This window comes from Cebidichthys violaceus, unplaced genomic scaffold, assembly GCF_023349555.1.
Source record: "Cebidichthys violaceus isolate CVI_PGR_0920_01 unplaced genomic scaffold, fCebVio1.0.p SCAF_107, whole genome shotgun sequence".
In the NCBI taxonomy this organism is placed as follows: domain Eukaryota; kingdom Metazoa; phylum Chordata; class Actinopteri; order Perciformes; family Stichaeidae; genus Cebidichthys; species Cebidichthys violaceus.
The window spans coordinates 339,535-365,104 of NW_027176271.1; the positions used below are offsets into that span (position 1 = coordinate 339,535).

Below are 25,570 nucleotides of genomic sequence, written 5' to 3' on the forward strand. Positions count from 1 at the left end.
TAAACTATTAGGAGGCCTGTCATTAGGGATAGGACCAGTTCAAAGGGTTTGTTTGACACTTACCAAGCTCGTGGAAGCTGCAAGTGGCTCAGATGAAAGTTCTGATAGTGATGAGATCTCCCCATCTTTGTTTGGACTTCCTGAGGGCTAAAACAGCAGGGAGAGAGGCAGATACAGAGGACACATGTATTAGCATTTCTCAAGAAAATGAGTTTCAGAAAGAGAAAAATAGAAAAAGTGTTTAGTGTGTCAACATTAAAAATTGCAGTTCTCTGTCTCTCCCTTCGCCCTTTCTAATTGTTTCACTGCTATGAACTGGTCTGCTTGCATCAAGGAGAGAAAGAGAAAAAGAAAGAGACACACCGAGAGATAGAGATAGTTTGTGTGTGTGTGTGAGAGAGAAGAGGAGAGTGTGCATGATAGAGCTAGTTGTCATGGAGAGCTAATTAAACCTTTAAATGTGTTTGTTAAAGAATGGGGTTTGATGTTTAATTTCCAATTCAATTTGTTTCTTATATAAATGTATTATTTGTTCAAGTATTTGTTTCATTACACTTCTATTGAGCTGTATTAACACATAGTTTAGTCATGGTGTGGTGACTGTGGCTAAGTGGAGAGCAGGGCCGTCCTTCAATCAGAGGATCGGCAGTTTGAACCCCGGCTCCTGCTCCACCAGTCGCATGTCGATGTGTCCTTGAGCAAGACACTTCACCCTGAAATGTCTCCCGTAGCTGTGCCTACGGTGTGATAGAATCTGAATTGGAAGTCGCTTTGGATAAAAGCGTCTGCTAAATCACTGTCATGTAATGTGTGAGTTTTTCAGGTCAAAGAGGCAAAGTATATAGAATTTGGGGGAAGATATGCATTTCCATCTATATATAACATACCAGCCATGAAGGCCAGGTTAAAGTAACCTATCAGGAGGCTGTCATATGGGACAAACTAAAAGCACTACTTGTTTGACACTTACCAAACACTTGGAAGACTCCAGTAGCTCAGATGGAAGGCTTGGTGCTGATGAGGTCTCCCTCTCTGGGTTTGGACTTCCTGAGGACTAAACACCAGAGACAAACACATATTACCATTTCTCCAGAACAAGACGTTCACAAAGAGCTGAAGAGCCAGATCTCTACACTCATACACACATTTTCTTTATTACTAAAACTAAAACATAATGTGCAGGAGGCCCCATTGAAAAGTCTTTGTAATTTAAGATCAGATGTTCAAGTCTTGGTTCTATGAATACTGTATCACTTTTTAAAGAGCCCCACCATCATTACCTGCATTTGGTGTTTTTCATATTCCATGTGCCTGAATAAGCATTGATTGTGATGCTTCCTCAGGCGATCTAAGCGTGCGCTCAGCCTGGTGGATGGTGCACTCTGTCTGCAGGAGGTTAAACACAGAACAGTTGATGTGACGTCTATTTACCTAGAGATCCATCACTTTTAACTTCTAATAGAAATATCTGTCATTTGAGGTGTGACCAGCTCTACAGTTAACCTGGCTATATTTAAGTCAAGAAAACTTCATGTTTACAGCTTGTGGAGATAAAGTTAATCAAGTCCATGCTTGAACCTATTCAAAGTAATAATCTTCCATACTTAAACACTTGTTATAGAGATAATAAACTGGCTTGAGTGAAGTTCAAGAAGCTCTAGTCAGTGTGTTAACCTGCACTTAATTCATCAGCTTACAGTGGCTTTCTCCAGTCAGCTGGCTTCTTAACTGGCATGACTGTCAACAAGAAGTATGGTTTCTGGGGACAGGGTAGTGGATTTCAGAGACCAGTGCAGGTAACGCTAAACGGGTTTCTAGCCTGCTTCTTACATGAGTGAGCACTTGCAGAACAGATGGAGCGGATGAAAGCAAAGATCTTTAATCGAAACGATGCGTCCTCGTATTTAAAATAGCTGCAACCAAAGTCCGACTGAAACTTAAAGTAACAAAGCAGACTAAGTCCGTTTCCACTAGTGCCCAACTGACTGTTTCTACATTTAGACCCGTTCATCGTTGAGAGGCTCTCTGTCTAACTCACTGCGCAGTTCGGCTCCGACACGACCCCCCCCCCACACACACACACACACACACACACACACACACACACACACACGCCGCCAGCAGCGTCTATCAGTAATAATTTGATAAGTAATTATAAAAAATATTCGAAATTCAAGTCTGTTACTGATCTGCAGAACTATGTAATAACCTGGTTACCTGGTGCATGCAAACACATTGGGAAGAGTAATTGAACAAAATAAGTTATGGTAACTTGAGATACTCAATATAAAAAGCTAATGATAGCTACTGGTGGCTGTAAAGTAGCAGGTGAAAAAGCTTTTATTTAAATATTTTATTAGCAGTCCATAATCTGGAAAATGCTGACAACATAGTCCAATGCTGGCGGGAAGCTATGTCACGTTAGCATAACCATCCCATGCTAATATACAATTGAGTGAGATTTTGGCCGCAAACATGTGCTTAGCCGAACAAATATCAACTAAAACGGTTAACGGTTTAGTTTTATGTAATGTTACTTACTTTGTTGTCATTTGTTTACCCTTCTTGGGCATCAGTTGCGTTTCTGTCCTGTGCGGCCTGCTGCTGATGCGTCGTGATCCTTCTGATTGTCATCAGGAAGGAGAAACTTATAGACTGCGGCGAGTGGGGGGTGGGGACAGGTGAACCGGGGAGCGCAAATGTCAGGAAAAGTGTGTTCCTCCCTCACTTCTTTGAGTCAGTGCAGAAATAGTACCATTGCATTGCTTAATTCGTGTTTCTTTAAAATATCAGTACTTCGAAATAAAAAATATTTAAGCACATTTTGAATATCCTTATTTCTAAATTAATATTACAAAGTTGTGCTGATGTTGCAAACTATGTAAAAAAAACATAGCAAGTTGACGATCATAGTGTGCTGTATTAATAGTTTGGTATTGAATGCTTGTGTCTATAATTGATATTAATAAACATTATATAACGCATGTTCCTAATGTGTGTGTGTATATATATATATATATATATATATATATATATATATATATATATATATATATATATATATATATATATATATATATGTTTATATTGCAGGTCATTTGGAGTAAGCAGAGTGGAGTTATGAATTTTTCACACACTTACCCATGCCAGCATAGTCACGTAACAGGGGTTTCGTGACCGTTAACTGACCCTTAAATAATTAATAGCGTTTGAGGAGTTAGTGCTAGACTTACGAAATTTTGTGTGTGTGTTTGTCTTATGCCAGTGCTAATGTTATCCGATTGTGGTGTTTCTAGCTCTTTCCTTTGGTATAGCTGCCATTGGCTCCCATTCAATAAGAGGATTTTTTTCGCATTTTCGGGGGCGGGTTCACACACGCTGTGAGCATTTGTGTCAGCGGCAAGAAGGATGGACATGGATGATGAGCTCTATGATGTGGGCACCGAAAACACAACCAATCTCCTGGATAAATTTGAAATGTATGAACAACTGACGGATTTCATGCATGCGGATGTGCACATGCCCGTGCACTGCACTACGGTGTCGCATCCGCATCATTTTCTCAGATATATGTTTGATATTGATGAGGTGGTAGTCGGGTTCAAGAAACTTCAAGGCTTGCATCGTGGCCTTCACTATCTCCTACTACCACGCCTCTTCCCGAACACACTCAAGGACTATTACCATTTTGAGAAGAAACATATGGATATGGGCACTTACAGCCAAGATGGCAAAAGGGCACTGCGGAATGTAGTTGGACACACTCTGGGATACTCACTTAGCCACACACACACACACACACACACAGGTTCAAGTTTCAGTTGGGGCAAAGCCACTCATCCTTGATAAAGAGCTATTAAGAAATGTGTATCCACCTTTGCTGTTTACTGATTATCACTAGATTGTAGTGGCAGACAGATTATGTCAAGTACTTGACTTAATTATGGCAGACACTTGTGTATATTGTAAATAGTTTGAACTTTTGTGCACACACTTATGTATATTGTAAATAGTTTGAACCTTCATCCACACACTTGTGTCTTCATGCACACACTTGTGTATATTGTAAATAGTTTGAACCTTCTTAACACACTTGTGTATATTGTAAATAGTTTGAACCTTCTTAACACACTTGTGTATATTGTAAATAGTTTGAACCTTCGTGCACACACTTGTGTATCTTGTGTATATTGTAAATTGTTTGAACCTTCATGCATACACTTGTGTATATTGTAAATAGTTTAAACCTTCATGCACAGACTTGTGTATATTGTAATTAGTTTGAACCTTCATGCATTGACTTGTATGTATTGTAAATAGTTTGAACCTTCATGCACACACTCGTGTCTTCATGCACACACTTGTGTATATTGTAAATAGTTTGAACCTTTGTGCACACACTTGTTTATATCGTAAATAGTTTGAACCTTCATGCACACACTTGTGTATATTGTATATAGTTTGAAACTTCATGCACAGACTTGCGTATATTGTAAATAGTTTGAACCTTTATGCACAGACTTGTGTATCTTGTAAATAGTTTGAACCTTTATGCAGAGACTTGTGTATATTGTAAATAGTTTGAACCTTTATGCACAGACTTGTGTATATTGTAAATAGTTTGAACCTTCATGCACTCTTGTGTATATTGTAAATTGTTTGAACCTTCATGCATACACTTGTGTATATTGTAAATAGTTTAAACCTTCATGCACAGACTTGTGTATCTTGTAAATAGTTTGAACCTTCATGCACAGACTTGTGTATATTGTAATTAGTTTGAACCTTCATGCATTGACTTGTGTATATTGTAAATAGTTTGAACCTTCATGCACACACTTGTGTCTTCATGCACACACTTGTGTATATTGTAAATAGTTTGAACCTTTGTGCACACACTTGTTTATATTGTAAATAGTTTGAACCTTCTTAACACACTTGTGTATATTGTAAATAGTTTGAACCTTCATGCACAGACTTGTGTATATTGTAAATAGTTTGAACCTTTATGCACACACTTGTGTCTTCATGCACAGACTTGTGTATCTTGTAAATAGTTTGAACCTTCATGCACAGACTTGTGTATATTGTAAATAGTTTGAACCTTCACGCACAGACTTGTGTATATTGTAAATAATTTGAACCTTCACGCACAGACTTGTGTATATTGTAAATATTTTGAACCTTCATGCATACACTTGTGTAAATTGTAAATAGTTTGAACCTTTGTGCACACACTTGTTTATATTGTAAATAGTTTGAACCTTCTTAACACACTTGTGTATATCGTAAATAGTTTGAACCTTCATGCACACACTTGTGTATATTGTATATAGTTTGAAACTTCATGCACAGACTTGCGTATATTGTAAATAGTTTGAACCTTTATGCACAGACTTGTGTATATTGTAAATAGTTTGAACCTTTATGCACACACTTGTGTCTTCATGCACAGACTTGTGTATCTTGTAAATAGTTTGAACCTTCATGCACAGACTTGTGTATATTGTAAATAGTTTGAACCTTCATGCATTGACTTGTGTATATTGTAAATAATTTCAACCTTCACGCACAGACTTGTGTATATTGTAAATAGTTTGAACCTTCATGCATTGACTTGTGTATATTGTAAATAATTTGAACCTTCACGCACAGACTTGTGTATATTGTAAATAGTTTGAACCGTCATGCATACACTTGTGTATATTGTAACTAGTTTGAACCTTGTAATGGAGTGAGACCTCTGCTCGCAGGAGGCCGCGGACCTCTCGCTCTTTCGTTGTTGTTTGAGCAACGAAGTCACGCTAAGAAAAATCAGCTGGATCCGGCTTACAATGAAAAAGTATTTATAATTCACAAATGCTAAAAAGACAATTACAAACTGAATTACACTGTCGACAGTAAGGAATCGCGAAACCGAGTTCAAACACTCTCCCCCCCTAACCGGCCAACAAACGCCAGTTTACAGTAAAGAAGATCGCCAAGAACTGAATAGCGTCTCTCCGAACAATGTTTTTATACCCAAAAGTCAACGGTTTACATTCAAAATCTAGTAACAACTTCAGTGGCTGGCTAAAATTCAATTGTCTCCTCCTGGCCTCAGACAATGCTCTCCATTGGTCCATATGATGATCCTTGTAATGTCCGTTGGTCCACCTCCTCGTAAAAGCTTCGTCCATCCGACCCCCGCTTAACCACCGTCCTGTCTCCCGCGGTGCCGATTCACCTCCGACCCATCACATCTCCATATATGGTCATGAAAAACTCTGAAACTCTCACCCTTCCTCTCCTTGCCCTCTCTCTACTCCAAACAGTCAACTACTATACTTCTAGTCTAATACATTCAATTGATTAAGATTGTGTGGTTTATCACTTTTGTAAGTAATATATGTTGCACTTATACTATCCTTTACAAGTGAATATACTGTAAACCTATTATACATTTCATAAGTGAATATTTTGTGAACATATGATATTTTATACTTTCTTTAGGTGTGCTTTAAATCAAACTATTGTACTTCTAAACTTAAATTCCTCACAACCTTCATGCAAACACTTGTGTATATGTGTATATTAGAAATAGTTTGAACCTTTGTGCACACACTTGTGTATCTCATCCCTCCAGACACAGTTTCTCCATCTTCGACTTGGCCAATGTTTTTTTTTAATATTTTAATTTCTGTACCTGTGCACAAAGAGTCACTTTTGGGTAGCTTCTAATTTAAAGGGACCCGGTGTCCTCAGGGATATCCAGAATGCCCTGGCGTTAAACAGTGTCTTGAGAGACAATCTGGCTGATTTATTGTTACCAAATGGTTCTGCCTTGTTACAATATGTTGATGACATCATGATTTGCAGCCCAACAGAAGAAGCATGCAGATTAGAGTAATTTACAATTACAGTTATCCTACTTAAATGTTGGCTGCAAATGGTCACAAGGCTATCCGTCAAATTGAAATTTGCTCTGGATAGTTTCATATCTGGGACATGTGATCACAGCAGAGGGCAAAACCCTCTCTCCCAAGAGAATACAGGCAATTCAAAATGTGCCTAAAACACAACTAAGAAACAAATGATGAGCTTTATATGAATGACGTCATATTAGATCAGTGGATCCTAAACTTCTCAGAAAGAGAGGCATCCCTCTCTTCTATGATTCATGGTAAACATCTTTCTGCTCAGAACAAACTGACCTGGACTGACTGCTCGACTGCTGCCTTTAATGACATAAAGGACGCTTTACTGTCAGCTCCGACACTTGGACTACCTAAACTAGACGTGGACGAAAGAGACGTTTACATGACATCAGTTTAGACTCACGAACATGGGGAGCTCATGGTTCCTTTCTGCCGTTTCACATATTAGATTAGATTAATACATTAGATGTGCCTAACATTACTGTGGAACGATGTATTATCCATTATTTTATTAATATGTTTAGCTCTATTAATCGTGAATACAGAACTCATGTAACTCTTGTTGCTTTATGAATAAGAGGAAAAAGTAACTAGAGTAAAGACAACATTTTGAATTGAAAGTCACCATGAATAAACAGAGATATTCCACCTCCAGATCCATCCTCTCTTGCATGGTGAACTGAACTGTATTTTGTTATTTTAAAGATGTATCTAGAGTCCTCAGTAAACCATGTTTCTGACAGGCCAATAAATGCAAATTCATGCTTAAGTAAAGACAAATAATGAATTAATTTGTCATAGTTGCTAGGAAGACTTCTTATATTCAGATGACAAGTAAAGAAGGTATTCCCTAAAACTGTCTGTGTTATGAAATGTGATGTTCACACTAACGCTTCTGATCCCATTTCAACAGGAAATGCTGCAGCTGATGCTACGATTAAGCAAGCGGGTTTTTTATTATCAGGTTACTCTTTTTAGCTCACAACACTTATGCTAGGTGAGCCTACAGAAGTATCCCTCACTTATGATATTCAATTATTGCAGACAATTGCCACATGCTCTCTTCCAGTAGCACACTAAATTAGCTCACAGCAGAGATAACATGGTACAAGGGAAATATGAAGTTTTAAGTCCCATTGCAGGATGAATAAAGTATCTATCTATCATCCATCCATCCATCTATCTATCTATCTACTATCTAAACTCTCAAGATAACATGGTGACATGATGAGCTGAGCCTCTACATTAAATAATATAAATATCACTGTATTCAAATTAGTTGTTAACTGGCATTAAGGAATGTAAAAGAACTGCAGCGATAAATATTTGTATTTTATTAAGTTATTATTAGGAATTACAATACAATACGTTATGATGTATCACAGCAGGGATTTATCAGAATAGACTAAGTAGCATCATTCATCTGTGGATTTCAGGATTTTAAGAAGAGACTTAAAGTAACGGTCAGTGGAAACAAAGCAAAGAAATATGCTATGTTATTGTATTAATTCATTATAATCTTTTAACGGCAGACATGGGATGATTTTATTTGGCACAATTTTACACATTTTTAAAGCACTTATCCCTTTAACCAGTGTTTCCTTATCCTTTTGCATGGTTTTACTTTCCCCCCTTTTTTCCCCTCAGCCCAGTTTTAAAGCACTTACCTTTTAGATGTGGTGTCTGTGTATTTATACTCTTGTTGTGTTTTATAATTTATTTTATTATATATGTGTGTTATATTTATGTTTTTATTTATATATTTATTAAGGAAACACAATGTATTATTTTGTTCTTGTTCTTTTATCCCCTGCTGTCTGTTTTTATGAATTTTATTTCCAGTCTTTTAAAGCGAGGGTTTCTTTCAGTGGATGGACCTGTACCCCCCCCCCCCCCCCCCCCCCCCCCCCCCCCCCGGCTGGGGGGAACATGGAGCTCTTATCCTGTTTTAACTTTTAACCTCCTCTCCCTTAAACATTCCCTCTCCGACTGCCCCGCTGGTGGGTGCTCTGCTGCGAAGCTGTTTTAACACTGAGCCCCAGTTTCGTGTTCCTCTAGCTGTACCACTCCCCTTTCTTTGGAAACGAAGCGAACAAGCCTCTGCTGCTGCCCAAAACTCAGGTGATTGACTGCGTTGTGAAGGTCCTGGACCAGACACCTCCTCATAATGCGAGTAGTGTTTGTCAGAGCCGGTCAGGTCAGCAATGAGGTCGCCATCCTGTCAAACGAGTACGGATCCAACCGCCACGCTGCCTTCCTGACGGGCCTGGGCAAATTGATCCATTTGAAGGACTGCGATCCAGACCAGATCTTCCTCGGAGGACTCGACCAGTACGGAGACGATGGAGAGTTCACCTACTGCTGGTCGCCCTCCAGGGTCGCAAAGACCTAGAAGGATTAGTTGACACGACCGTGGCCAAAAATGTTTTATTTCTTAATTGTTTTTAAACTCTTATTGTTATTTTATTAAAAAATAATCTTTAATATTGTATTCCTTTATTTCTATTTTGTTGGGTTTTAGGTTGTTGTAACCTCTTTTTATTACAGCTCTTAGTTTTGATTTGATTTTTATTTCTTAAATGGTTTGAAACTATTATTATTATTTTTATTAAAAAACAACTTTTAATAATTTATTCTTTTATTCCTTTTTCTCATTTATTTTAGGAGTCTTTTATCAAAGCTTTTTTTAAAGGGCAGCCCCCTTGTGCCAGTGCCCCTCGTGGCCCTCTTAGGAGGGCCGCGCCCCTAAATGAACCTAACCCTGCCAGTGCCTAGGAGGCATAGGACCCCAACCAAAGCTACCCTTTAGTCAAAGGCAAAACCCTTTTATCAATTGTCACAAGAAAAAAATGTCACAGGCCCTTTCAGCAAACTCAAGCTACAGCAGGGACCTCTGACCTCCCATTTGTAGCCACATATCCCCCATCTACTGTTGAACTTGTCAAGAGTGATTAGGACGTATATTTAAAATGTTAACAATTTCCTGCATTTTACTACAGTATTTTATTTCTTACACTGCTTTGTATTGTTTTAATGTTTCAATGAAAGTTATTAATTGTTTTTTAAATCTCCTTTTCTTTTGCCTTAAGTGTTGATGCTTTTAATGGTTTTATGTGAAGCACTGGGAAACTGTACAGTTTGTGTGTATTGTGATTTATTTATTGATCGATTTACGTAACGTTTGATTTTATGGGTCTATAATTATAGATAATAACATTTCCTGGAAAGAATATTCATTTCTTTCCAGGAGACTTTTTGTAAAATATTATAAATTATTCAGAAATGATGGACCCATGAAATGAAGCATTACCTTTTAATCTTACAGGTCTGTACTTTTTCTAATAATTTCTTTGACAGTTTCCTGGAAAGACGAATGTGATTTGGTTGTAATTATTGTAAAAAAAAATAAATAACTTCATTTAAATCGTCATTATTATTAGAAACTTTATTTGCCATATATTTAATTTTATTTGTGTGCGTGTATTGACTAAAATACCCTCCAGGTTAAACTAAAATAAAACATATTATAAAGATATGTATGTATGTGTGTGTTATAAATGCACAAAGTCTCTTTCTTAATTGGTACCAAATGTTCTTTCCAGGAAACATTCATAAATTACAGCCCATAAAGTTAACATCGTGCCTGAAGATGTTCAGGCTGTGTGCGATCAAGATGACATCAAGCCAATGGCGAGTTCACAGGCAAAGTACCTGCCGGCCAAAACGAGCAAAGCTTGGACCGATTTGGAGATTTCGCTGATGAACACGGACAAAGTGACAACAACCAAAACGGCATACGAAGAGTACCTTAAACAATGTTCACAAGAGAAGATACCAGCCAGATGATTTGAGGCGTTCAGAGCAAAGAGGAGAACAGTGCAGAAGAAAGACAGACAGTTGTAATTTCCATTTTTGTTGTTCAAGTTTGCAGTGGTAATGTATAATGTTCTGTTGAAACAAACAAGAAAAGTAACTGCAACCCTTTGTAAATAAGTCCTCCAGAAGATGAAACACCTATAATTTCTAGAATTATTATTTTTATTATTTAAAAAAATAAAAATAAAAAAACTCCACATGGACTCTGCCTTGACGTGGCGTGGGGGCTTCCAGTACCAAAGAGTCCGAAAACGGTTAGGGTTAGTAAAAAATGACATGTAGGGTTAGGGTTGGGTTAGGTATAGGGGTAATAAGGGAGGATTGACCTCCTCAACTGCCTTGTCGAACAAGGACAGGATGAAGGTGAGGTCCTGCCGCAACACATGGTACTTTGCCGTGTCGCCAGAGCACTGTTTCTGGACAGTGGGCCTGACTTTGTAGCAGAGATGCTGTTCAGCAACTTCTTGAAGTTGTAAGTGACTGTTTTCAACACCTCATTGGCCATTACGTTGTACAGGTCTTTCCTAAAAAGCCTGGGGTCTTTCCATCATTACAAGATGGAAGCTATCATCCACATATCCTAAAGTGTGTCTAACTACATTTCGCAGTGCCCTTTTGCCATCTTATTTATTTATTATTTATTTATTACACTATATTTATCCCGTTGAGGGAAATTTTTTCTCTGCATTTGACCCATCCCTGTACCAGGGAGCAGTGGGCTGCCCATGACAGGCGCCCGGGGAGCCGCTAGGGGGACAGTGTCTTGCTCAAGGATACTTCGACTCAGCTCACGTCCCAGCCAAGGATCGAACTGTCGACCCTCCGGTTCCCAGACAACCATCTTAGCCTAGTGAGCTCGTCGCCCCAGCTAGTGGCTGTAAGTGCCCATATCCATATGTTTCTTCAGAAAATGGTAATGGTCCTTGAGTGTGTTCGGGAAGAGGCGTGGTAGTAGGAGATAGTGAAGGCCACCCTGCAAGCCTTGAAGTTTCTTGAACCCGACTACCACCCGTGGTGCAGTGCACGGGCACGTGCACATCCGCATGCATGAAATCCGTCAGTTGTTCATATATTTAAAATTTATCCAGGAGATTGGTTGTGTTTTTGGTGCCCACATCATAGAGCTCATCATCCATGTCCATCCTTCTTGCCGCTGACACAAATGCTCACAGCGTGTGTGAACCCGCCCCCGAAAATGCGAAAAAAATCCTCTTATTGAATGGGAGCCATGGGTAAGTGTGTGAAAAATTCATAACTCCACTCTGCTTGCTCCAAATGACCTGCAATATAAACATATATATATATATATATATATATATATATATATATATATATATATATATATATATATATATATATACACACACACACATTAGGAACATGCGTTATATAATGTTTATTAATATTAATTATAGACACAAGCATTCAATACCAAACTATTAATACAGCACACTATGATAGTCAACTTGCTATGTTTTTTTTACATAGTTTGCAACATCAGCACAACTTTGTAATATTAATTTAGAAATAAGGATATTCAAAATGTGCTTAAATATTTTTTATTTCGAAGTACTGATATTTTAAAGAAACACGAATTAAGCAATGCAATGGTACTATTTCTGCACTGACTCAAAGAAGTGAGGGAGGAACACACTTTTCCTGACATTTGCGCTCCCCGGTTCACCTGTCCCCACCCCCCACTCGCCGCAGTCTATAAGTTTCTCCTTCCTGATGACAATCAGAAGGATCACGACGCATCAGCAGCAGGCCGCACAGGACAGAAACGCAACTGATGCCCAAGAAGGGTAAACAAATGACAACAAAGTAAGTAACATTACATAAAACTAAACCGTTAACCGTTTTAGTTGATATTTGTTCGGCTAAGCACATGTTTGCGGCCAAAATCTCACTCAATTGTATATTAGCATGGGATGGTTATGCTAACGTGACATAGCTTCCCGCCAGCATTGGACTATGTTGTCAGCATTTTCCAGATTATGGACTGCTAATAAAATATTTAAATAAAAGCTTTTTCACCTGCTACTTTACAGCCACCAGTAGCTATCATTAGCTTTTTATATTGAGTATCTCAAGTTACCATAACTTATTTTGTTCAATTACTCTTCCCAATGTGTTTGCATGCACCAGGTAACCAGGTTATTACATAGTTCTGCAGATCAGTAACAGACTTGAATTTCGAATATTTTTTATAATTACTTATCAAATTATTACTGATAGACGCTGCTGGCGGCGTGTGTGTGTGTGTGTGTGTGTGTGTGTGTGTGGGGGGGGTCGTGTCGGAGCCGAACTGCGCAGTGAGTTAGACAGAGAGCCTCTCAACGATGAACGGGTCTAAATGTAGAAACAGTCAGTTGGGCACTAGTGGAAACGGACTTAGTCTGCTTTGTTACTTTAAGTTTCAGTCGGACTTTGGTTGCAGCTATTTTAAATACGAGGACGCATCGTTTCGATTAAAGATCTTTGCTTTCATCCGCTCCATCTGTTCTGCAAGTGCTCACTCATGTAAGAAGCAGGCTAGAAACCCGTTTAGCGTTACCTGCACTGGTCTCTGAAATCCACTACCCTGTCCCCAGAAACCATACTTCTTGTTGACAGTCATGCCAGTTAAGAAGCCAGCTGACTGGAGAAAGCCACTGTAAGCTGATGAATTAAGTGCAGGTTAACACACTGACTAGAGCTTCTTGAACTTCACTCAAGCCAGTTTATTATCTCTATAACAAGTGTTTAAGTATGGAAGATTATTACTTTGAATAGGTTCAAGCATGGACTTGATTAACTTTATCTCCACAAGCTGTAAACATGAAGTTTTCTTGACTTAAATATAGCCAGGTTAACTGTAGAGCTGGTCACACCTCAAATGACAGATATTTCTATTAGAAGTTAAAAGTGATGGATCTCTAGGTAAATAGACGTCACATCAACTGTTCTGTGTTTAACCTCCTGCAGACAGAGTGCACCATCCACCAGGCTGAGCGCACGCTTAGATCGCCTGAGGAAGCATCACAATCAATGCTTATTCAGGCACATGGAATATGAAAAACACCAAATGCAGGTAATGATGGTGGGGCTCTTTAAAAAGTGATACAGTATTCATAGAACCAAGACTTGAACATCTGATCTTAAATTACAAAGACTTTTCAATGGGGCCTCCTGCACATTATGTTTTAGTTTTAGTAATAAAGAAAATGTGTGTATGAGTGTAGAGATCTGGCTCTTCAGCTCTTTGTGAACGTCTTGTTCTGGAGAAATGGTAATATGTGTTTGTCTCTGGTGTTTAGTCCTCAGGAAGTCCAAACCCAGAGAGGGAGACCTCATCAGCACCAAGCCTTCCATCTGAGCTACTGGAGTCTTCCAAGTGTTTGGTAAGTGTCAAACAAGTAGTGCTTTTAGTTTGTCCCATATGACAGCCTCCTGATAGGTTACTTTAACCTGGCCTTCATGGCTGGTATGTTATATATAGATGGAAATGCATATCTTCCCCCAAATTCTATATACTTTGCCTCTTTGACCTGAAAAACTCACACATTACATGACAGTGATTTAGCAGACGCTTTTATCCAAAGCGACTTCCAATTCAGATTCTATCACACCGTAGGCACAGCTACGGGAGACATTTCAGGGTGAAGTGTCTTGCTCAAGGACACATCGACATGCGACTGGTGGAGCAGGAGCCGGGGTTCAAACTGCCGATCCTCTGATTGAAGGACGGCCCTGCTCTCCACTTAGCCACAGTCACCACACCATGACTAAACTATGTGTTAATACAGCTCAACAGAAGTGTAATGAAACAAATACTTGAACAAATAATACATTTATATAAGAAACAAATTGAATTGGAAATTAAACATCAAACCCCATTCTTTAACAAACACATTTAAAGGTTTAATTAGCTCTCCATGACAACTAGCTCTATCATGCACACTCTCCTCTTCTCTCTCACACACACACACAAACTATCTCTATCTCTCGGTGTGTCTCTTTCTTTTTCTCTTTCTCTCCTTGATGCAAGCAGACCAGTTCATAGCAGTGAAACAATTAGAAAGGGCGAAGGGAGAGACAGAGAACTGCAATTTTTAATGTTGACACACTAAACACTTTTTCTATTTTTCTCTTTCTGAAACTCATTTTCTTGAGAAATGCGAATACATGTGTCCTCTGTATCTGCCTCTCTCCCTGCTGTTTTAGCCCTCAGGAAGTCCAAACAAAGATGGGGAGATCTCATCACTATCAGAACTTTCATCTGAGCCACTTGCAGCTTCCACGAGCTTGGTAAGTGTCAAACAAACCCTTTGAACTGGTCCTGTCCCTAATGACAGGCCTCCTAATAGTTTACTTCACCCTGTTATTGTTACTTGCCAGTTACAATGCAAGTATCCACCCAGGTAATCAGAAATGATTACTTGCTGGCTGTACTGTAGAGTTGGAAGCTTCAAATCTTCAATCATAAAAGATGATAGGCAAATTCTAAATCAACATTTGAATTCTCCACTGCTTTTTTTTTTTTTTGCAGGTCTATTCATTCATTGTGTTAAAGCCCGACGGACCCGAATTCGGGTCCGCTGTAGCATTTACCGTCGAAAAAAGTCCATTTATGCATGTGTACAATTTATGAATATGAATATGAATATCCCCCCAAAAAATAAAAGATCTGGGTAAAACGTACAATCTAACACATTTTTACAAACTACAAACTCCATTCTACACAACTATTATACGCAAATAAAAGATTTGCGTATAATCGAAAGCGAAAGCCTTAACTCCAAAAAATATGGATTGATGCACAATAGTTTGTTCAATAAAACATGTTCTTTTTTCAATCAATTTTGAGTTTTGGACTGGACAATTACAGAGATGAGGACTGCGTCACTCGCTGTGTGTGTGTGAGTGAGAAAGAAGGTGAAAGGTGTACTATTGCATTCAATGTTTCTGTAAGTTATTAATATTAGTAACTTGAGTGTCAACGTTATGAATGATGCTTAAAAGCTTCAAACTATTCAGTATAGCAAAAGAAAGTTAAAGGAACATTGCATGCAATAGTCCACCTTTTACCTTCCCTTCCCCTCTCTCTGTCACTCTCTCTCTCATTGACAGCAAGCACCACGGCACTCTGCACCTATTGTTATGTCATTTTGTGAACAAAAGTTATTTTCATTCAAGGAAGTTCATTTAATAAAAAGGACTACCTCATTTCATTTGATGAATCACTTCATTCAATGACAATTTTGTTTGAGAAATACATTTTTTGGGTGATGACGACATAAGCAGATGACAGACATTCTGAGCTTCATCCGTAAACCTCAAACAAATGTCAAAAAATGACATTGGGTAGAGCCCCAGCTATATGTGCAGCTACAATGAGATTGCACTATATTTGAGTTGTGGGTGTTTTGAGACAAAATAATTCATTAGTGGTTGTGTGCAAGCTATATGCATTCACCAAACCTAACATTTGGCTACAATGTCTACACCTGGGCAGCGCCTCACATTTTACTTTGCCATTGTTACTAATGGGAAAATCTACTGCATTTGGAACTTGCAGCATGTATCTACTCTTGATATCTGCTTGTTTGCAGCCCATTCACTTTTTTATAATGTACAGTTTGTATCAGAATGAGTTAGGTTGTCATATTTTCATCACATGGGAAAAAATGGCAAACATGGTCCCAACCATACATTCACCGCTGTGTTGTTATCATGTACCTTTACTTAAAACTACAAGGGTTTCATATCCTTCTTCAATGTATAACAGTAACTACTGCCAGTGCTTTATATTGTTTTGTTTTTCCCTTATAGGAAACAAGCCTGGACTTTGAGAGCAACACAGAGATATTATCCCCTGAAAGTCCATCCTCTGGTGTTGGTGATGACCCAGATGTTCCACCTGTGGGGACCTTCAAGATGATGACAAAAGGTTGGACATTGAATTATTATTGAAATGAACATTTCATTAACATTGAAATAAGGAATTCTTCAACTCAAAATGCAGAGAAATCCACTGAAGGGAACATTAACGACACAACCAAATCTTACTTCTTAGTTTCTTCTGCCATTGTCTTCTCTTCACTTGAGCAATCTGGAAAGAATAAAGTTTGGAGAAACACCGTCAAAGCAGAAAGATTGTCTGTGATAGGAAACCGATTCAGTCATGGTGGTTATCACACCCTTACCTAACTCTGACCCGATATGCTTCATGAATCAGCAACCTCCTCTAACACCTCTAACAATGGCGCAGCCCCCCCTCCTCCTCCCCCCGTCTTGAATCAGCGCAAACGTTTGGGGTAAACATGTAATGCCTTTTTAAAGTCCAAACTTTCTAAAAGCGTGACAAAACAGGAGAACTTTGACGGTTCAAACACTTAAACCAGGCGAAGCAACTAATTCTAATGAATAATTCCACTGACACACTACTGTATCAGTTCACATAACTGACAGGGCGCAAATGATTGCGCTAATTGCAGAGAGGTGTCACACTTTTTTTCATTCAATTTCCATTAAAAGTAACGGAGGTAAACACAGAGAGAGAGGGACCTGCTTTTACCGTGTCTGAAGATGAGTGTCGACAGGCCAGAGGTGGGCCGTTCTGAGAAGCTTTACCAAACCCCATACTCTGATTGGCTGAGCAGCTCAGGGGGGCAACGTGACCCCCAAAGTGAGCCCGCTGTCATCATGGAAATTTAAAGAACAAACAATGATGAGATAACGTAAATGTTAATATTCTTATCACTTTCATTATTTCCCCCCATGTTTTAGGGATGCTAGAGGTTTTGACTTGAGTTGTTTTGACCAGAAATAGATTAGCAACCATTTTTCTCAAGCATTTCCATTTGTTGGGCATACTTGTTGATCATTATCAGAGAAAAGACAGATGTGATAGATTGTTTTCGTTCTGACGTTATTTCATGTCTCTTCATACCTTTATCCTTCCCCTCTCTTCCATGCCATCATACTTTTCCTCTCTCGCCATCCTGCACACTCCTTTTCACATTTTCATCGTTCCCTCTCCAGTCCATGTAGATGGAAAGATGGCCTTGTTGATATTGTAGTATCAAACCGAAAAAAAAATCTTTGCATTTCATTTTTTTGTACTTTCTCCGACACTCTTAGACACTCCCAGGTCAGGTGGTGGTCTCTTCAACTCAGAGTGTCAGGTTTCACAGATCATCCAGTCAGAGTTGGTCTTCAATACAACCCCACTCCTGTCCTCTTTCTTTTCTTGATAGCCTAGAGCCTAGAGTTTCGCTCACCAAACCCGTAAGGCACGTGACTATGCTGCCATGGGCAAGTGTGTGACAAATTCATACCTGCTCTCTGAAACGTTTATTGAGGATCAATCGTACATTCGTTAACTAGACATGGGCTATCTAGACATTCTAAATGTTTAGAATGCACATTTCTAGTCACTCTGAACAATCACAGCGACTCAATCAAGAGTGAAATCGACCAGCAATTTCACCTCTGTTGTGACTTCCTGGGCACCACCGCTTTTACGGGTGACAGGTTCCCTGAAAGTGACACGCTGGACGTAGAAGGGTTCTTTACGGGGCAGACACCCTCGCTCTGCTCTATAAGACAAGCTTCCACGCGAAGCACGCAGTAGGACTTTTGACAGACAGCAGTTTGATTCTGCTGTTCCTAGCTCTGGCCAGCAGAGGGCACTCTAGGACCTCTCTTAGAAAATGTCACAGGCCCTTTGAGCAAACTCAAGCTACAGCAGGGACCTCTGACCTCCCATTTGTAGCCACATATCCCCCGTCTACTGTTGAACTTGTCAAGAGTGATTAGGACGTACATTTAAAATGTTTACTTGTATGCATCTCAATCTGTATATTCTTTGTACTTTTAATAGTTTATCAGGTAACTCCTCGTCTCCACCTCAATCCCTATATTTTATGTATTTGTAATAGTTTCATCAGATGTCACTGTGTTTTTACTTCAGAAGATGTTAGACTGCTCCATTAGCCTGCTGGCCTCCAAAATCCCGCTATCACGGGGTTCCTCCACCGCCTCCTCCGTCTCCTCATCCTCCTCCACCGCCTCCTCATTGTGCTCATGTTCTGGACTCAAGTCCATCTCCGTGTGCATGGGGACGGCAGGGTTCGAGGCTCTCAACTGCGCCAGATGCATCACCGTCACCTGATATTTGGCTGCCTTTTGTTGTAGCTCCCGAGCACCACGGTCCAGCTCGAGGTGGCCTTTCATTTTTCAGATGGTGGGGCATGGCCGCACATACTTTCTGACAGAGAGGGCAAGCGTGAACCATCTTTGTGCGAGTCATATCTAGAAAAAAGAAAAGGAAGGAAAAAGAGCCATTTAGATACGGTATTTCATCATGCAATTCGGGGAGAGGCAAACTGTTTGCCTGTTATCTGCTGCTGCTGCCTGCTGAAATGGCGTGGAACCGCCCCGCCCTGAAGTAGAGGAATCGGGGGGCAGTCGCTCCAGCCTTGAAGGCATTCATTCCCCCATGCTCCTCAGTAAATTGCTCAGTATGGCCATCTGTAGGGTTTTTGCTTAGCCTCCAGAACACACCCTTGCTATCAAATCATTCATGCCCACATGACAGCCATGCCATAGGAACAAGCTAAAGCCACCAAACTTGACACACACCTGCTCTGGCTTCATACTAACACGCACACCAAGTTTCAGGAGAATTGCACCACGTGACCCAGCACTATGTGTAGCGTGCACAGAATGACGTCACACAGGCTCAATCTGGTGCTACACATTCAATGAAAGTGCTCTGTAACATACAAAAATATACATTTAGGTGTACAGTCGCTCCACAGCGCGTTCTACTTCTATCCTGTACAGAGATTCTCATCCTCGCGAGACTTCAGTGTGGCTCTCCGTCACAGACACTGCTTATGTCGCAACACTGACACCTACTGGCGATCCACTGGATCTACTGCCTAACATGTAGCTGATGATAAATAACGCTGTACCCTCAATTTTAACTACAATTAACACTTCCTCCTCATAAACACATAGGAAACATAGTAAACTCTCTTAACTTACATTACACCCAAACAATTATTGTACTTTCTGAACGACATATGACTTGTTGTGCCACATATACACCATCTGGGCCTCTTCATCATATATGATGCAGTCTATGACAGCCATGCTGATTCAGCATTCCAAGTATTGTTCTTCGAATCTTTATTCCACTATTTCTTCCGTCGCGCTTGAAACTCTTCTTCTTCTTCAGTTTTTAAGCTACAGAAACCGTTCAACGATGTAAATGTTCAGCTCTTTCAGCTCATGTGTGTTATGTCTCTTCATATTTTCAATCTTTCAACTTTTTGAATTATGAAGCTTTTTGCAACCTATTTTTTGAATGGGATGTCTGTGGAGAATATTTTTAAATCCTCTTAAACTTCTTCAACTTTCAAATCCTTCTACTTCCTCATACTTTCAGCTACAGACACCATTTAAACTTTTGAATGTTGAGAAAACCCTGATCAATCATTGTATGTTATAATCATTTTGATATCTTTTACACTTTTTGAACTGTAGCAATTTTGCTTTTATGTGTTTTTCAGTCCTTTTCTGCTTTTATAATGGGTGTGTATTGCGCAGCTTAGAGTGCGTGATGTCACCGCTAGAGTGAAGAGGAGCTTGAGATTCCTGTGAAAAAAATATTTGTCTTTTGCCACTAACTCCTCAATTTTCACTCTTCATGCATAATTTTTGGATGGAAACGTAGCTAATCTTGTCCTTGTCGTAGACAAATGACTGTGGAATCCCACATATTTACACATTTGGAACAAAAGCCTTTAATTGAGAGGAAAACCAACTTTCTCCTCCATAGACCCCAATGTTAAAACGTACTTCAAAAAAGTCTTGCACAGACAACCGTACCCCATTTCTAAATCGCCATTGAAGCCACTTTTTTTTACACTACAGATCCAATTTTCGCATGATCTGTTCTTCAAGTCATCCTTGCACTCCACTATTAATATTGGAAGAATAGGGGCTATGGTTATGGGGGTTTGTGGTTTTGTTTGACAGGTGTTTTCCAGTCTTTTTCTCATGAAAAGGCTGCCAGGCTGACAGGTGTTCGTGCTTGAACTAATTACTGATGTTTATAAACACACAGACTCATAGACTCTCCAACCGCTGCGTCGTCACCATGGGAACCAGTAACACACACACACACACACACACACACACTCTCTCTCTCTCTTTCTCTCTCTCTCTCTCTCTGTCTGTCTGTCTGTCTATCTGTCTGTCTCTCTCTCCCACACACTCAGTCCATCTGTCTGTCTGTCTGCCTGTCTCTCTCTCTCCCTTTCTGTGAATGAATCCTGTCATTTAATAACCTCTGTTTGTGTGTTTCATACATTCCGATTCTGTGTCCTCTCCTCCTCTCTCCCCCACCCAGCCCAACTCTTTCAAAATAAAAGCCCCATGGATTAACTGTATTTAAACATTAAGCTCAAAATGAGGCTTTTTTGTTGAAATAATTAATGCTGTTATTAATACTGTGACAACTACTACTACTGCTGCTAATATTTCTAGTATTACTACTACTGCTAATACTACTACTACTACAACTCCAACTTTTGCTGTTGCTACTACTACTACTATTACTGCTACTATCAATATTATTACTACCACTACTGCTATTCCTACCACTACAATTACTTATACTACAACTGCTACTACTACTACTGCTATTCATGCTACTACCAGTACTAATACTACTACAGCTATTAGTAGGACGGCTATAGTACTACTACTACTGCTATTACTGCTACTTCAAATACTGCCATTACAACTACTACTACTACGACTAGTACTACTGTTATATTAAATACTACGACCACTACTACAGCTATTACTACGACAACTGATACTACTACTTCTACTACTTCTTCTAATTACTAATACTTCTACTACTAATAATACTTCTACTACTACTACTCCTACTACAAATATCACTACTGCTACTACTAGTACTTATTCTAATGCTACTAGTACTTCTACTAATGATAATACTTCTACTACAACTACAACTTCTACTACTACTACTACAAATATCACTACTGCTGACATTGTTTAAGCCACAGAAACCGTTAGAATATCAAAATGTTCAGCTCTTTCAGGAGAGGGTGATATGACTTCATATTTGTAATCTTTAAACTATTTATAATATTAAGCTTTTTGCAATTTGTTTTGAATGGGATATCTATGGAGAAAATCTTCAAATCCTGTTAAACTTCTTCAACGTTCAAAGCCTTCTTCTTTCTCATACTTTCTGCTACAGACACCATAGTTAGACGTTTCAATAGAAGGGTTTTCAGCAGTGCAGTTTAAATGCTTTCGGGCTTCAACATTTTTCAGACAGGTAGTCTCTCATTTCTGTATTTTCAGCAATGTTTTTGCAATTCATTTCAGCTTTCAGCATTCCAACGCATTTTTAGCAGGAAATGCATTTTCTAGTTTGTATTTATTCTTTAGTCAAAGCGGAGGAGAAGCAGCCGTTTGAGAAGCTGTACCGACTGGGCTCGGTGCTCGGCAGGGGGGGGGTTCGGCACCGTCTACTCGGCCGCGCGCCTCTCCGACGGGCTGCCGGTAAGAAGAGCGCAAAGAGCCGCTTTTTTTTTGGTCCCACAGCACATGGCCGCTGCTGGGCGAGCACGCGTCAAGCTACACACACCGCAGGCGGCTGGGCTTCCGGTTTCTGCCTTCAAAAATAAAAGCAGCACTAAAGCGTTACAAAATATTAGCAAAAGTTATTTGAATTGTAAATTGACTAAAACAAAAACATTTTCCGATTATCCTAGCTGTTGTAGATAACAGATATATTTCACATATATTAGTTTTTTTTTCCCATATTCTACTTTCTTATTTACCTACATTTCTATTTTGTGATGTTTTTCTTACTTCATTTAATTTTCTCTTCATATATTTATTGTTCAGAACCAAAACACCGAGGTAAATTCCCATGTGTGAAAACCAACTGCGCATTATGGTTTGACTTTGTGCTTTTATTTGGAAGGCGGTGACTATTCCACCTTACTTCCGGTTTCCCCTCATGTCAGCTGTGTAACTTGACTCATCCCGGGTGTGCCTGGCATGTGGTCTTTGTTTTCACAAAGAAACGTGGTCTGTGACGCTTACACTTCCTCTTATAGTGAAAATCAATCGTGTTACTTCGCTTTATTCTCTTTGAGGAAACGGTAATAGTTACATGATTGATCATATTTTTATGAAATTATCCAAAAACTGGTGGGGGAATGCTTTTTAATTCACTATTGAAGAAAAACAAAGAGCTTTGTGTGACTGTTAACAGTCAGAGATTGATATTATGGCAGTTTATGATGTGTTTTTACAGATAACCATCATCTACCCTCTTATATAGTATGTTATAACTGTACGGTGTGTTGATGGCGTTTGTTTACATGCAGGTTGCTGTGAAGCACGTGTGCAGAGACAGAGTGACGGGGTGGGGCTCTCTGGTGAGATCATACATGCAGATATAACTGTTGTATAACAACTTCCTGTCAGTTTAACCACCACTTCAGCTACTATGTTAGTTCATTCATCCTTTTATGAAAAATGCCCGTGTACAAGATGACAACAATGAACAATTAAAACGCATTATTTACCAGCACAAAAGACTAATTAGTCCCACATTTAGTAATTGCATGCATTTTAATTCATGCACAGCGAGCTGATGATCCGTTTCTTCCTCAGTGTGGCGCTGTGGTTCCTCTGGAGGTGGTGATGTTGAAGAAAGTGGGCGGGGCGTTCGGCGGCGTGGTGCGTCTGCTGGACTGGTGGGAGCAGGCGGACGGCTGGCTGATGGTGATGGAGCGTCCCGAGCTGAGCCAGGACATCAAGGACGAGAACCTGCTGGTGGACCTGAGGACCGGGCAGCTCAAACTGATCGACTTCGGCTCGGGGGCCCTCCTCAAAGACGAGGCTTTCACCGAGTTCAATGGTGAGTCCGATCAGCTGAGAGAATCTGAAGAGCTGTGGGGATTGTTTCTGAAAATCTAGACGTTTTAAAATATTGGGAAGGTGTTTTGGGTCAGTGACTACCGTCCCATCATGCACCGGTTCTGTAATGTCGTCAGCGTCTCCGGGAGTATTTTCCCGCACGATGGTGATCCGTCACTTCCTGCTCCACTCTGACACACACTGTACCTGTAGTGATGTAACTCTCCTCCCTCCAGGCACGCTGGTGTATGGTCCTCCGGAGTGGATCCGGTTCCGTCTGTACCACGGTCGCTCGGCCACAGTGTGGTCTCTCGGCGTGCTGCTGTACGACATGGTGTGCGGGGACATCCCCTTCCAACAGGACAAGGAGATCCTGAGAGGACGGATCTACTTCAGACGCGACGTCTCCTCAGGTGAGCCGGAGCGTGACGAGATCACGCGACCAGGTTTTTACATCGAAGTCGGAACAAAACCAGAGATGAGTGTTCTTCATCTCCTCCTTGTTTGTTTTTACTTCAGAGTGCCAGCAGCTGATTGGCTGGTGCCTGAGCCAGCAGCCGTCAGACCGGCCAACCCTGGAGCAGATCCTCCTCCACACGTGGGTGACTGGCAGCGACGGGCAGCGCACGGACGCCGCCGACGCCGCCAACGCTGCCAACCCCATCACACCTGACTCCTCCCCCAGCCAGCAGAGCCTCTGATTGGTCAGCGTTTGGCTGCTGGGAAGAGTTTATTTTTTTTGTGTGCTCCACAGTGACCCCCTGCTGTTCACGGGGGACGGAGCAGTTCCTCGTAGAGGCTCGACACTCGTCGAGGGTTCGTGTTCAGAGTGCCTTGAGTTTGAAAAGCTGCAGATCAGGAGTCGGAAAAGATATGTTTTTTTGAATATGTCTGCTCCCCTCTTCAGGTAAAGCTTTATTTTTCTACAGTGTCGGTTCATGGAGACGGTTGGTTGATTGTTTCTGTTGTTAAATGTTTTGTGTTGATAAACTACAACGTCTTCTCTCTGCCCTCGGTCTCTGGGTGTTAAATGCACGGTCAATGCAAATATATATATTTTTTATATATATATATTTTGTACATTCTGTTATATTTCTTTAGTAAAGAGACATTCCTCATCATTTGTTTATTTATTTAAGTTGTCGAACTTTTCTAAAATGTTTTTACTTTTTGTAAAAAAAAATTCTTTTTTTCCTGAAAACCAGAATCAGGATTCCTCACATTCTGATTCTGTTAGTTCATGTTAGTTCAAACAATTTTTTCATAAAACTTGTTTGTATATAAACTGATTTTCTGTGTGATTTTGTGTGTCTTTTACCTAAAAAAAAATACATAAATAATGAAGTCTCTAATAGAGGAGCAAAATACATGAATTTGAACTTTTGTTTAAGACCGCCCTGAACAAACACTTAATGTTGTGACTATTTAATTGATAATGAAATGAACAATATAGGAAGACACAACTCTTTATTTCTCATTTCAAGGGTTAAAGAAGTCTCATAGTCTTCCATTAAGGCAACGAATGTTGAAATCGCTGAATAACTGAATATAACAATATAATTTATTGATGATTTAATTGCTGAATTGAAGGTAATCCATTTAATAATCATTGAAGCTCCACGAAATGGGCAAACAAACCCCTCAGTGAACACGTGGACAGCATTGGTGTTAATCAGTGATGGTAAAGAAGTAAACTCTTATATTTTAAGCAGCACGTTCTGTGATTATTTTGTGCACATGTGTTGTAGTAATAGCTGGTTGTTGTAGTCACTGCTTGAATTCAAACCGTCACTGTTCACTCTGAATGT

At 39.8% G+C, this 25,570-nt stretch overlaps 1 pseudogene; it reads left to right on the top strand.

Moving 5' to 3' along the window:
- Positions 1-13,860: 13,860 nt before the first annotated feature.
- LOC137888945 (serine/threonine-protein kinase pim-3-like) lies at positions 13,861-24,996 on the top strand (annotated as a pseudogene).
- Positions 24,997-25,570: the final 574 nt, after the last annotated feature.